General features: G+C 33.0%; 1 protein-coding gene across 1 annotated transcript in view; it reads left to right on the top strand.

The window, feature by feature from the left end:
• The window catches only part of LOC117177737 (sodium- and chloride-dependent GABA transporter 1-like), a 344,932-nt gene that overhangs the window by 191,703 nt on the left and 137,358 nt on the right, over positions 1–15,871 (top strand). The gene's annotated exons all lie outside the window — the stretch shown is intronic.

The raw sequence follows: 15,871 nt of genomic DNA, 5'->3' as shown, positions 1-15,871 counted from the left end.
GCATCTTTCGCTAATGTCGAAGGCTTTAAATTAGGATTCTTCAAAACTTGAATTACACGAATATGCATATATCTTATAATCATATAGATTAGGTCATTAGAAATTGATGAAAGAATGTCATTCATATTTTCTGGAGCAGTACTTTAACTGCTACATTTCAAAGTATATTGTTATAATTATGGCAAAAAAATTGTTGAGGGAATTTTTAACCAATTTTTTGTGTAATTTTTTTATTATAAATCAAGCACATTTAACTGCGTTTTAAAAAATAATGAAACTTCACATATAATGGTACTTTTTAAATTTGGAAACATTCAAAAAGTGTAAAAAAATTTTTTTAAATCTAAAACAGAAATAAACTGGAATTTAATTTTTTTAAATGATAGATAGTGAACATTATATTTATTTATGTATTCGATAAGTTATAACATGATAAAATAAAGTCAATCACAAATAGTAGAAAATTTAAGAATGGAAGAACACTTAAAAAAAGAACATTGTTAAAAGTAGTAAATGAACTATTGCAGTAATTACTATCAGTTTGATTAATAATACCTTTTAATTGACAAAAACATCGTTAAATTTATGCTTTGCAGAAATAAAAGAAAAGAAAAAAAGCATTTGGCGGGCCTATTATTATATTTATATAATAAAAATAAGTACGCCAACAGATACAAAAAAGAAGAAAATAATGAAGTTATATATTGCAGACTCGCCAAATATTTTTGTCATAGAAAAAATTATGTTTAGATATGTTAAAATCCCTTAAAACCTTATAGTTCCTATAAAATCCTTCTAAATCTTCTGAAATTACTCATAAAAGAAGGAAGAAAATTTCCATCAAGGACGACATTCGAATACGAAAAAAATCGCCACCGCAAAAGATTATTTGCGTAACATGAGGCACGGATCCAGAAAAGTGGCTGGAGGGGGCGGTCTTGGATAAGTTTCTTATTAGCAGTCACATATTTATTTATGAAAAATAGTGTTCAGAAGCGGAATGAGACTCACCAAACGACCTGATAAAAGTCTTTCAGACTAGTCCTCAAAGCCATTCTACCCCATTTTTCTGAAATATTTCCAGTGATTTAAAAGGATTTCAACTAATTTCAAGGGAATCTATAGAATTTCCAATGGTTTTAATTCTATGCATTTTATAATATTTATATAAACTGCAAAGAATTCCTCAAAAAATGATGCGATTTGTAGGATTTCAAAGATTTAAAGATAATTTCGAATATTTCGATTAATCTTCATTTAAAAAGAATTTCCTTAAATTTCGAAAGATTTGAAAGGATTTCATAGGATTTATAAGACGTGAGGATATTGAAAAGGATTCTAAAGTATTTAAGAGAATTTCCTAGATATACCAATAATTCAAACGACTTATAGGAGGTTTTATGCGATTTCGGAGAATTTCAGTAATTCTAAAGTATTTCAAAGACTTTTAATAAGGTATTTTGATCAATTTTCCTGTGTCTCAGCGGATTTCATAAGGCTTCAAATATTTCAAGATATTAAAAGGAATATCATCAGATCTCATGTAACTTCACGGGATTTCAACGGATTTTATATTATAATGGATTTGAAGGAGTTTATTCACAAGAATTAAGGGATTTAGAAGGATTAAAACAATTTGAAAAGATTTAAAAACATTTCTATTAGATTTCAAGAACTTTAAAGGTTATTTTAAGAGATTAGAAGGACATTTTAAAAGATCACCAAGAATTTATAAGCTCCTACAAAATTTCAAGATTTTTAAAAAGATTTCAAAGAATTTGACACATTTTGGGTATTTCCAAGGATTCCAACGAATGATCATTTTATTTAAAAACTTTAAAAGAACTTCCAAGGATTCTAGTTGTTTTAAATAATTCAAAAAATTGTATGCGGTTTTCAACAATTTACTAGACTTGCAGAAGATTTAGAAGGATTTTATAGGAGCTATAAGGTTTCAAGGGATTTTAACATTTCTAAATATTATTCTTTCTATGACAAAAACATTTTGCGGGTTATTAGTATTATTTTCTTCTTTTTTTGTATCTGTTGGCGCACTTATTTTTATTATATAAATACAATAATAGGCCCTCCAAATGTTTTTTTCTCTTCTTTGATTTCTGCAAAGCATGAATTTAACATCGTTTTATCAATTACAATGTATTATTTATCAAACTGATAGTAATTACTGCAATAGTGCATTTAATTTATTTTATCATTTACAACTTATCGAATACATAAATAAATATAATGTTAACTATATATCATGTAGAAAATTCAATTCCAGTTTATTTCTGTTTTAGATTAGAAAAAAATTTTTTATACTTTTCGAATGTTTCCAAATTTAAAAAGTGCTATTATATGTGAAGTTTCATTATTTTTCAAAACGCCGTTAAATGTACTTAAATTATAATAAAAAAGTTATACAGAAAATTTATTAAAAATTTCCTGAACTTTGTTTGTTTGCTATAATTATAACAATATAGTTTCAAATGAATCAGTTAAAGTACTGCTCTAGAAAATATGAATGAGATTCTTTTGTCAGTGTCTAATTGCCTAATACATATTATTATAAGATATATGCATATTCGTGTAACTCAAGTTTTGAAAAATCCTAATTTAAAGCCTTCGACATTAGCGAACGACGCCTTATCGTACCTAATAACTGTGATAAAGTTTTTAACAAAATATTGTCACGCACATAGCCTCAAATTAATATACCATTATTAAATTTTTGAATAAAAGCTTCACGTTTTTCGTGCACAGATCCTAATGAAAGTCAATAAAATTCGTTAATTTAAAATAAACAAAAAATCTATAAGCTTATACAGAAAATCATTCACGGCAAATAAATATAAAAAATTACGACAAAATACACTTTTTATTAACCGGTCACTTTTCACTTAATTTAAATTTTTCTGAACTTATTTAATTACCTTTACATTTATCCAATGTCACTTTACTAAATTAAAAACAAATTATAGTTTTATTCAACTTTATTACATTTATTATTATTTAAATTATCGTCAGCTCTTCTTTATCGATGACTCGAAGTCTGCATTTCACGCCGCCAACCGTATATTTTTGGTACAACTCAGTCACCGCATCCTACTTTCTAACTACGCACACAACCCTCTTTCGAGCAAAACCATCCGCTGCGCACAAACTATAGAGTTTTAGTTGAAATGACATTTAGGTGAATCGAGATTTAGTTCGATTTTGTAGCAACCGCACAGTACGCACCAAATCAAACCGAGTCACAAAGTCAGCACGAAGTCGACAGTCATCGCTTGAATTCATCGAAGTCAACAACTAACGAATTCAAGAACTAGAGTCAAACGAAGTCACGAAAGTACGTTTGAAATCGTACGACATTGCTGCAATAACGTTACGTTAGCTTCAACAGACTGCAAAGTGAATAGCTCCTCGAGTGGCAGCCAAGAGACTATGTCAAACTGGCCCTGATAACTCTTGTCGTCGACTGGTTACTAGCCCTTCACGATCACTATAGAGTAGAGTTTACACTCTTCAAAATAAAAAAGAAGGGATTTTGGCGGCCGTCGTTTTCCTTTATTCTTTATGAATTTAAATTCACAACTTTTCAATTTTTCCACCTTTTTTAATCTTTAATTTGAGATTTAATTTCAAGAACAATTTGATTCACTTTGTAAATTAAAAATGAAATTGAAATTGGAAATGGATTGTATTGTAAATTAGAGTACAGTTCAGACCCCCCGGCGTGAATGACGCCGAGACGTAATTTACCGTGACCGTAATCCTTCGCTCGATTCCTGGAAAACGAAGAAAAGTATCACAGAAAAACTTGGTAGCAGTCATACACTTGTTGTGACAGTTAGCACCTGCTTGAAGTGGCGAGCCCTGGCCTACGAGAACGATTTGGCCAACAATTTTACTTTGCACAATTTTACTTCGCAGCGTAATAAGGGTTAAGAGGCAATTTATTACCTGCATACGTTTTTGTAACTTTGCAAATATAATACAAATCACATTTATTGATATGAAAGCAAATTAAACGATGTATGTGCGGGTGACTCGAGTTGTATGCTTCATTTACTGCATCAGAAATAAAATGGAATTATAGTTTTCCTTTATTAACAAAAAAAGAAGGAAATAATAAAAGCTCCTATGCAAACTTCAAATTACTTTGAATATTATTACAAAACAGTTTATAAAAAATTTAAGTTGAAATTACTTAATTTCTTTAAAATTATTCTTTTACACAAAAAATCAATATATTATTAACGTAATAACATTTTTTTTTCACCATTTTTGTACTCAATAACTTGAAAGAGTTATAGAGCATTTGTTTTAAATAAATTTGGTACGTAATTTATTATACTAACACGTGAGATACGCCTACGTCATTAAAATAATAATATAATTATAAACATGAAGTTATAAATAACAAATGGCTGCTTAAAGCACCCAAGAAAACAGTATTTGAATACAAAACTAATTGTCTAAATTGTTAGGTAATCATCATTCTTATTACAAGTATAATTATGCTTTATAAAAATATATATTATATACTGGTCAAAAACGAAACTAATGGCAAAAAAATTTGTCTTTGAATTTGGCGAGCTTTTTATCATTTTGAGGTTACACATCTTCCGTAATCAAAAAACATAAGTGTCAATACGAGACCTGTTGTTTCTTCCAAGAATTGAAGATTGTTCCTTCATGTCTTTTTGGTAGGTGAAAATGGAGAAAAATACAACACAGAACAAAAAGCTACGTTGTATTCATCAAATGTTATTCTTTTCGTGCTATTATAGCTCTTTTCAGATAGAATTGGGTGTATACAAAGTAACTGAACAATATATTCGAGGAGTAAAATGCCCAGAATAATCTGTAACGTAACAGTCTTTTTCCACAATAATCAAAATATCATAACTATGCTGATTTATTAACCTCAACCATATTTTAATTGTTCATCGCTGCAGTCACTCGTGTTTCAGAAAGTGAATTCGTTATCAAAATTTACTGGAACTACTTTGCAACTTCTTGTGGAAATGGTTGCATCGATGGTAATGGCGCAACTGCCAATATGATAGTGAGAAAGCATATTTTGTCTTGCAAATGTATTACAAATTGTGCTTCAGTTTTTCTTGCTGCATTCAATGTAACCGCGTCTAAAATCGCTATCGAACAAGTAACTGAGATTGATTTTCTTGCAATAAATTGCATTTTAAACGCACCTGCTATTTTCAACAGTGCGAGAAATATCCGTGACATAACATCGGCTCATCAGATTCAAGTAACTGATGGAACAATTATTACTTTCGACACTTCAAAACAAGGATACAATTTATAATGTTACCTAATTTTAACCTTGTATCTCAATTTCATCGAATTTATTGAGTGCACTAAATATTTGAAGATTTTTTTCTACTTTCGAATTTCATATCAGGTATTCGGATGTATAATCGAATGTATTATTACTTTATGTATTGTTACTTAAATGAATAATCGTAAGGCAACTTAATCAATGTTATTCGTTGCCAAATTTAACGATTAAAACGTTTTCAATACTTAAGTTTACTTTTTGTGTCAAAGTCAATCGCACAGGTAACGTAACAGTCTTTTTAAGTAACGTAACAGTCCGCGTTTAAACATTTATTACTCCTAAATAACAAGGGATACAGAAATGATTCTAATTATAAAAAATGTTGCTTGAAAGGTATTCTATCAGTGACATGCATATGAAATATCCAAAATATCCAATTCTATGTGTTTCCAAAAATTTCCTGGCAAAATATACGATTGAATGTAATGTAACAGTCCGCGCTTTTTGCCACTAGTCATACTTGCCTGCTTGTTATTCTTGTAATTAAAGACTTAAAAACTTTTTTTTTCATCCATGTACTTTCTTACCCCTTAAGGGGCACACTTCCGTAAAATTACAGAAAAAGCATACTGGATGTTCGGCACCCAAGGGTATTCAAACGTGTGCCGTGCCGACGGTATTGAGTTGTTTTTTACAAGAAAATCAATTAATGATGTTTAATCTATTTAGTTTAAGGAGAAAAATGTTTCATAACAGTTTTTGAAATTTAAAAAAATCTTTAAAAAAAATTTTTGTTAATCTTTTTTGAAAAAATCTGGCACCATGTGTTCCATTTTCTTGAATTTGGTACGTTTTGTTAAAGCGCAAACAAGTTTTTGGGTGTTTTACACCCAGTATGCTCTTTCAGCGTTATCTGCCATTGAAATTACAAAGCTTCGTTCTCTTTTCTTCTTTCTATCGGTGTTTAATATTTTGCATAACAGCATATTATATATAATATATAACTGCATTATACATCAATTTAACCACAAACTATTTTTTATATCAATTTATATGATATAATTATTATATCGCTAATATATACCAGAATAATATTTTTAAATATATAAAAAATCTCGAAAACAAATTTAAACTCAAACACAAGTTCAACAAACATCTTTTAGTCAAATAAGTACAACTAACGCCATTTCCTAAGGCGCTTCCTCAGACTTGAAAATTAGCCCATGTATTACTCTGACAAGTTTAAGAACCCACCAGAGCCCTTTTTTCAAAAAATGGCCTGGTTCTTGTTTTATTGCAATTAATTGAAAATTGATGCATTTTTTCGCCTAGGAAGTAGCAAACTGCCATCATGAGTGTACTCAAGGCAAACATAGTTATCAGGCCTATAGCTAGCTATGAAACAGCGGGTGGTCTAGTGTGTTATTTTTTCGACGATACTTGAAACATCGTAAACCTAGGATCGAGTCGAGAATTTAGATTGAGTACCTGTCATGCCTCACTTAACTTTCCTATTATTAGAGATTACAGTCGGTTTAAAAAAATTAGAAATGAGAAAATATCAAGGAATTTTATTTTAATATTCTGCATTCGGTTTATTAAATAACGATAAGACGATTCAAAAAAGAAAGAAAAAAGTCGGTTAATCCGTTCAATTTCCGGATATACCTTTTTCCTCTCTACTTTTTAAACAATTTTCAATTGTTTGCAGAAATGTAAGTTATTCAAACAATAATTTAATCCCAAAAAATGTAACAAATAATCGTATTTTTTGATTGAAATGTAATGACTTGTCATTCTTTAGAGTAGTACATTTTTCTAAAAACATTATAACATTATTTAAACAATTATTTATTGTCTATTTTCGAAATTTCTGAACATTGAACTAAAGATGTCCACTTTCTCTAAATTGTTATCCGATGCTACGTTTTGTTAAATAATTACATTATTGTGAAACATTTCTTTTAATGTTTCATAGATTTCTATTCGTTTAAACAGCTGATGCCGTCATTTTGGTGATAAAAGCAAGTCAAAATTCACAATAGTTTTATTGTGAGACTTTTTCAAACATTGCATTTCGGCAACTGGCGCCCTATTGGCAATTCAAAGTCGTATAACAACCAATGGAGCCTTATGCAAATTTCGTGTTTTCACAGCCACTTCGGACTTTTACAGTAGTAGGATTTACCAAATGTATCTCTATGTGTGTTCGAATTCTTCGTAAAACTTCTGCGTATTGAAATTTGGTGTAATACCCAATCTAAAAACATTTGACGCAGTGCAAATCATCTGTTTGACTGCATTTCTGTATTGCGTCTTGCCTTTCGCGTATACAAAAAGTATTTTAATGTTGAAAATCGTCAAACCGTGCGTTTATGTTGTGACATTTATTCACCAAGATTTTGCTTGAAGAATCAATGCTCTAGGTCCTATGCTTCCGGAGAAATGGTTAATCGCGTAGCGAAAAACAAGAAACGTCACATCAGCTGCGAGGAACAAATCTTTCTCATACTTTCACTTCGTGACGATAACGGTTGATACACGAGTTTGAACTGCCAGACCCCCTTGACTTATACGTGGTGAAATTGCAAGTGGTCGTATCTTCCTCAATTTTAATTGAAAGTACTTTAAACTTGAATAGCTGACGTATTATCTCATAATAAAGAAACACTAATGAGCTTTCCAAAAAATATTGAAATTACAAAAAATGCGAGCGTTTTTCCGGTCCCCTGTAAAAATTGGAAATGGCGGTTATACGGCTTTGAATATCCACCCATCAGAAATATGGCCCGTCAAAATGATGGATATACGTTTATTCTCTCTTCTCCGATTCGAAAACCAAAATCCTGAAAAAGATCATGCGCCAAGAATTGGAAATTGTTAAATCCGAATAGTATGGAATTTTCCATGACTTTGAAAACAATTTCCAATGGTTTAAGCAAATGCAAAATTTTTTAAACAATTATTTAATTTAAAAAAAAAATGTAGAAAAGGATCGTATTTTATGATTGAAGTGTAATTTTTTGTCATTGTTTGGAGTAGAAAATTTGTATAAAAACATTATGTAATTATTTAAACAATTATTCATTGTTTTTTTTTTAATTTCTAAAAATTGAGGCAGAGATGTACACTTTTTCTACATTTTTTTTATTTGAGCAACTTTTTTCTGATGTTGTTATTTTCCGTTTGTTGTTGACGTTGTTTTCTTGATGTAAACCATCCATACTCAATTTAACAGAAATTTAAAGAAAAAATCAATAATTAATTGTATAAACAATAACATGAGGATTTTAGCAGAATTTACTAGTCCTCGAAATCATTGAATATTCTGATTAACTCATAAAGTACGATTTGAAAAGTATTTTTCAAAAAGTAATTATTTTAAAAAGTTATATTTGCTTAAAATGAAAAATGTATCAAAATTATGTAATTTTTTAACAAAACGTAGCATACGATACCAATTTAGAACAAGTGGAAATCTCTAGCTCAATGTTCAGAAATTTGGAAAAAAGACAATAAATAATTGCTTAAATTATGATATAATGTTTTTAGAAAAATGTGCTACTCCAAAGAATAACAGGCCATCACGTTCCAATCAGAAAATCCATTTGTGTGTTACATTTTTTGCGATTAAATTATTGTTTAAATAATTTACATTTCTGTAAATAATTGAAAATTGTTTAAAAAGTAATGGGAAATTTTCAAATTGCCCACTAGTAATTATTTGTATGAAAAAGACGAGGGATATTAATAATGAACGTAAAAATGTAATGTTTGTATTTTTGGCTAAAATTTGGGGCTAAAATTTGGGGGGGGGGTGGAAATCAAATTTATTAGTATGGATTTATTTCGCAAACACTCCATCTTGTAAATCGATTGAAAATATATTAATAATTTTTATTAAATTTTAACATAATATAAACAGTATACATTTTGCCATTTAATTTTATAATTCTATAGCTGGGTCCCCACCTCGAAAAAGAAGGCTCCTCCGCTTTCTGTGAATAATACTTTAATTTTTCGAACGAAAACCTATGAAATTGAACAACATGATATGAATCTTGAAGAAAAAAATTTGATCTTTTCTGACCAAGAGCGCATTCATTGTGACGCAAACAGTTGTATTTGAAACAAATAAAGATTAAAAAAAAAAAGATAGAAAAATTATGATTGTCTATGATTACAGAGTTTTCAATTGAAAATTGTCACCATTAAACTAAATAATGAAATGAATGAATAAATGGAATGAATAAGAAAATTAAAATGAAATAAATGTAAATTCCATACTTTTCTGATCCAACGGTTTCCAATTTTGGCCGCAGCATCTTCTTCTTTCAGTATTTTTCGTCAGTATAATCGGAGAAGAGAGAAAAAAGGTATATCCAGAAATTGAACGGATTAACCGATTTTCTTTTCTCTTTTTTTAATCGACTGATCGTTATGTAATAAACCGAATGCAGAATATTAAAATTAAATTCCTTAATAATTTCCTATTTCTAATTTCTGTAAACCGACTGTAATCTCTAACAATAGGAACGTTGAGTGAGGCATGACAGGCACTCAATCTAAATTCTCGGCTCGATCCTAGGTTTACGAAGTGTTAAGTATCGTCGTAAGAATAACACCCTAGACCACTCGCTGTTTCATAGCTAGCCAGAGGCCTGAGAACTAAGTATATTAGCCATAAGTACACTGATGATGGCAGTTTGCTACTTCCTAGGCGCTAAAAATGCACAAATTTTCAATTAATTGCCATAAAACAAGAACCAGGCCATTCTTCGAAAAAAGGGCTCTGGTAAGTTCTGCATTTAGGCATTTATAGTCTGTGGTTGAAATATGAAATCGTACAATTCAGAATTGTCCATGTAATAAGCATAGAATAGAGAAAAATTAATATTTTCAGGTTTCAGCGCAAAAATGATGAATATATTTAATTCCTTCTAATTGTACCGGTAACGCACCTCACAGAAATATTTTTTATTCCTTAGAAGTGTTCATATTTTGATTTAATTTAATTTAATTCCCTCTAATAAGTTCACAAAATATGTGTAATAAGTTATTTTGATTCCTTCATGCGGAATGTAAATTCTAAAATTTTAATTCTCACCAATTCAACGCTGCCTCTTTCGAGTTAGAATTATTTAAATTTACACATTTGCATAGATTTTTTTGTTACATTTTTTAAGAAGTTTAAATAAAATATCAAAATATAAATAAATGTAGATTTGAATATTTTTCGAATTTATAAGTTATAACAAGATTTAATAATGAAAAATAGGTTAAATAAATGCTTTCGTTCAGTTTTACTAAGTCGATTGAGAGAAATAGAATTTTCACTTTTTCTGTTCCCGTTAGGAATACAAATTCTTAATTTTTCTGAATTCGTCGCTTGTTACCGGGGTAGGAGAAAAACTTGTTAGAGTAATACACGGAACCCAGAAATCGATCTCTTTCATCATCCACGAGTTGATATAAACAACGTATAGCTAAATAAGGTGCTAACTTGAGACCAAACGTTTCTCTGTTTAGACGCCAATCGCATATTTCGTCATTCAATAGCCAAAGCGTTTTCAGAAAAATGATACCTTCAAGGCGTACCCAAAATTGTTTAAACATTTTTTCTAGATCTCCGATTAGAACATGTTTGTGCTTTCTAAAACATTATTAATAGTAAATAAATCTTTTTGAATGATAGGGCCTGTAAGTGATTACTGGAAGATATGTGGAATGTTAAAACCGTTAGTTTTTTCATTTTCTTTTTCTATCAAAGTCATGTGAGAAGAGTTTATGCACTCATTCATTCCGTTTTCGGACTGTTTTGCAAACTCTTTATTGTTTTTAAATTTTCTTTGCAGAGAGAGAAATCTTTTTAGTGCTATTAATTTGAGTGCTACTTTTAAGTTTAAACGTTTTGGAAGGAGTACACAGACACAGAAAAACACTCGGGGCAATTAATTTGTATCGTAACTTTATTCAAAGAGCACTCAAATCAAATATACACTCCACCACGCTTCTCTCCGTTCCCGTCCTGCGTGATACTGCCGCTCCCTTCTCCTTCGCCGTTACATCCGGCTTCGCATAGCCCTGTCGCATTACAATTTTAACTTAAATGAAGAATTTACAGTTTTTTACGCTCGCATTTCCGACATCCTTCTACCTTGAGCCTGCGACTCAACTATTCCTTCTTAATTTTGAAAAGAGCGTGGTTTTTTAACAATTCGGCCACTACGAGTTTTATACTCTTTTTCCCTCAAAATCTTAACTTCACAATCTTCCAAACTTACAACAGGCTCGCTTGTAGTTTGATCACAAATTTTATCTCGCATATCGTTCGATTCGATTTCGCTAGAATAGCTCAGTTCTAATGGATAAACACGCTGTATAGGACGCTTGAAAGTTCCGTTTTTCGTTCTGAGATAGATGACGCGTTCAGTAACATCTTTTTCCGCGATGTATTTCTCAATACGTGCCATAGGCCAATCAATTCGCTTGTAACTACCATCTCCTACCAGTAGTACATCCCCGGTTTTCAGCTTGCGATACTCTTTGTAATTAAACTTAGATATTAATTGTCCTAGATATTCTTTACTGAATCTATTCCTTTAATGTCCGATTATCTCTTGCTTACGTTGGTATCGAGATTTAAAATCAAGTCTGTTAATTATGTCAATATCCGGCGTTTCACTTTGTCTGAGATCATGTTGCGAGAGTCAACGGCTTGAGATCGCTCGGTTACTCTGATACACAGGTTAGAGGACGTGAATTTAAAGTCAGTTCGCAATCGAATAACAATTTGTACATTTCTTCGTAAGTTAGACACGCTTTTCCTAAGACTTTTCGAAGAATAACTTTCATCACCCCAATTAAAAGTTGCTACCAACCTCCCCACCACGAAGCAGTAGGTGGATTGAATCGCCAATCTATTTGCCTAGCCTGACTATACTTAGCGACGATCTCCTAGTTTAATTTTTCAAAAGTGGTATCGGCACTGACAAAGTTAGTACCATTGTCACTGTAAACAATAGTCGGTCTACCACGGCGTCAAATAAATCTACAAATAAATAAATCTCTATAAATAGCACACGTATACAGGCATATCCAAGCCTTCTTCTGACCGCGCAAGTAAACCGGATCTGCAAAATCAACACCGATGACTTCAAATACAGTCGCGTCCTTGACACGATGAATAGTCAATGGCGCTGGATATACCTGCATATGCTTCAAATTATACCGTTTACAAATCACGCATTTCCTTATGACAGAACGTACCGCTTTACCCGCAGACAGAATCCAGAATTTTTCGTGTAGTTGACACGTAACTGTCTGCACTCCCGCATGACACATGGTCTCGCGAGTCTCTCTTATAAGCAACTTAACCGTTCGCTCATTCGAAATCAGTAAGATCGGGCATAGAAAACTAAAACTATCATCGCGTTCGACAATTTTTGTGTTGAGACGAACTAAACTATCCGAATGTACGAAAGTCGATAAGCTAACTACTTTTTCTTTATTTCCGTGGGAAAAACTTTTATTTTTTAATACCTTAAAAAATTGTATTTCAGCCTTGTGAATCTCTTTAAACGTTAGCTTTTTCTCTTTCGCCAACTCGCCGCTAAGTTTGTAATTCTTAAATTTCAAAATTGTGGCAAAAAATCTAATGATTTTATTATACGACTCATTACGACCTCATTAACTTCTTCTTTCAAACAGGGCCAGTCAGCCTCTTCGCGACGCAGCCAGTCGGGTCTCTCCCACCATCGTGAATCTAACAGCTGTTTTGCTTGACATCCGCGTGACGGAAAATCGGCAGGATTTAACTCACCCGGTACATATTTCCACGTTTCTAACAAAGTAATTATTCTGACTTCCTTTATTCTATTCTACACGAACATGGCCCACTCTATATCTCGCTGAATCCACGCCAAAACAGTTGTCGTGTCCGACCTCAACACCGACGTCCACCGACGTACACAGGGACGTCGGTGTAACTAAGAGTTTCTAAGATTACTTCAGTCTGTCGAACACCTATGCATGCAATAAATAATTCTAAACGGGGGATCGGCGTACCTTCTGGGGAAACGCATTTTCGCACTAATAAAATCTAACGTTACCTTCTCTTCATCCTTCCCCTGGCGGACCGAAGGAACCGATTTTCTAGCATTACAAAATGTATGAATATAGAATGCACCTATGCCGAACTTTCTCGCGATCTCGAATATACCCAAATACAGTAGCTGTTTTTTCCAATGTAAAAAAGTTTCTCGCGCTTCTTTATCTACGGAGGTACCCCAATCAATTTTTTGCCTCCACAGACCTTTTAGCAACAATTTGGGAAATATAGTTACGGGCGAAGTAAAACCAATCGGATCAAATACTTTATGCGCAGCCGACAAGATCGAACGCTTTGTGACTTCCGCGTCGTATTCATCTCTCCATGAAGCTGGATTTACCGCAATAATATCACGCACTTTATTGAACAGCAACCCGAGGACTAATGTCGTTTCTTTAACCGTTGCATTCCGCGTGTATTTCCGGCATCTCAAATCAGAACTGCCCAGCGCCATCATCTCTTTCGCTCATGCCATGCATTTATGTAACTTTTCTTCCGATTCTACACTGGTTACACAATTATCCACGTAAAAGGATTTAGATAACTTTTCAATAATTTCTTGAGACCATGAACCTTTTCCTTTAGCCGCAGCTGGCAACAAGTTTGAAAAATGCAATTTCAAAACGGCCCCCAATAAAAAGGGACTACACGTAAGACCAAACACTACACGGTTATGCCGAAAAATTTTCAACGATCCATCAACAACCCACAAGAACCTCAAATAATCGCGATCTTTAGGATTTATCTCGATCTGTAAAAATGCCTGGCGAATGTCAGCCAAAACGGCTAGCTCGTGTTCCAGAAATTTCAACAATGTCGAAGGTATCAACTCAATTAAATTAGGACACTTTTCAAGGCATTGATTTAGGGAGGGAAAACCAGTAACGCTGGCTGACATATCAAATACCGGTCGTATTTTCGTTGTACTCTCTGCTTTGACAACTGAGTGATGGGGAAAGTAATGTCACATGGAGCTCGGCTCTTCTACCACTGACTCAATAATATCTTTATTTTGCCATTCTTTTAACACCAGATCATACAGAAAAAACAAATCATCTCGCTTTAACTTCTCTACAGTCTTGTTCAATCTTCTTTCAGATAACTATAGAGTTTGAGAAATAGACCCATGGTCGCCCATCCAAGGCAAATCTACCGAATATCTTTTATCCTTAGTGCATATTACCGTTTTCAAAAAATTGTCTTGCACGATCTGCTCTTTTATTAATTGATTTGCCTTTTCAGTCGGATCCTTGATAGCTAAAACTTCGAGACTCCACAAGCCGGGAATTTTCGCAGTATTTAGAAACATAGACAGAGCGACAGTGGCTGCATCCTTTCGCTCGGCCGCGGGGTTTCTCCTCACGATAGCCTAACCCAACATAGTTTCAAAAGCTACAAGGCCGTTGCTTAACTCAAACCTTTTACCCGTCATTAATTTTCCCGCAACATTCGCTCCTATTAATACATCAATAGTATTATCGTAATTTCCGTGTTCAAGCGCTAAGTCAGAAAGTACAATATCATTTCTTTATAATTCTTCCAACAAAGCGCTTTTCTCTACACGCGGAATATTATCACAAATAATACGTTGATCCATGGTCTCGAAATTGTACGCGTATTGTTTATCATGTCTCCTCATGCGAATCAAGAAAACATTATGTCGCTAACTATCCGTATTCAACCCGCCGAACACTTCTCACTGTCACTTCTTTTTATCGCGATAGGAGTATAACCTAAAAACTTTGCTACGTCACTGTAAATATATGACCTATGCGAGCCTCTATCAACGACTACTCTAGCTTCCTTTTATGTTGAAGTAGAATACAGATACACGCGCATCGTTTGCATATATACATCGGGCAAGTAAGAAAAAGTAGCAAGATTTTGTTCTTTGTTTGACTTGGCTGTTTCCCCGTCGCTACTCACACCTTTTACGTTCGCGTTTTGCGAATTATCCCGACAAACAAGAGCAAAATGCATTTCTTACATTTTTCTTCGTTGGCCAGGAAAACGCTGCCTGTTGCTACCTCTGATGCTGAAATCTTGCCACTCCACTCTTCCTTTGCCGTCCTCTTCTTCCCAGATTCAGCGTGGATCGCAAAACCATGCATGGTCATATTTATCCTTTCCTCGTTTTCTACTTCGATTTTCAAGAAATTGAGAAGCATCGAGAGTCGATCTGTCGTATTTACTCCGTTAACTCCAATTTCACCAATGGTTTCGGTACGCTGCCACGTTCGCAAAATTTCTTGTGGCAGCGATGATTCCACGAGCGGGTAGAGCATAGTGCCACAATTGTTCGTTGTGACGCCAAGCGTCTCCAGCGCGCGAATATGAGCCGAAAGCTTATCGTATATACACGACACACCAACTTTCTTCCCTTGATTGGTTGCATTTTGCAGAACTAAAGAAAGCAACTCCGGAGTGTAAAATTCAATCAGCAAGTCGTCTCGACC

The sequence above is a fragment of the Belonocnema kinseyi genome, chromosome 8 (assembly GCF_010883055.1).
Source record: "Belonocnema kinseyi isolate 2016_QV_RU_SX_M_011 chromosome 8, B_treatae_v1, whole genome shotgun sequence".
Classification (NCBI taxonomy): Eukaryota; Metazoa; Arthropoda; class Insecta; order Hymenoptera; family Cynipidae; genus Belonocnema; species Belonocnema kinseyi.
The sequence above is the reverse complement of the archived record's forward strand: the minus strand, read 5'-3'. Positions and strand labels throughout refer to the sequence as shown.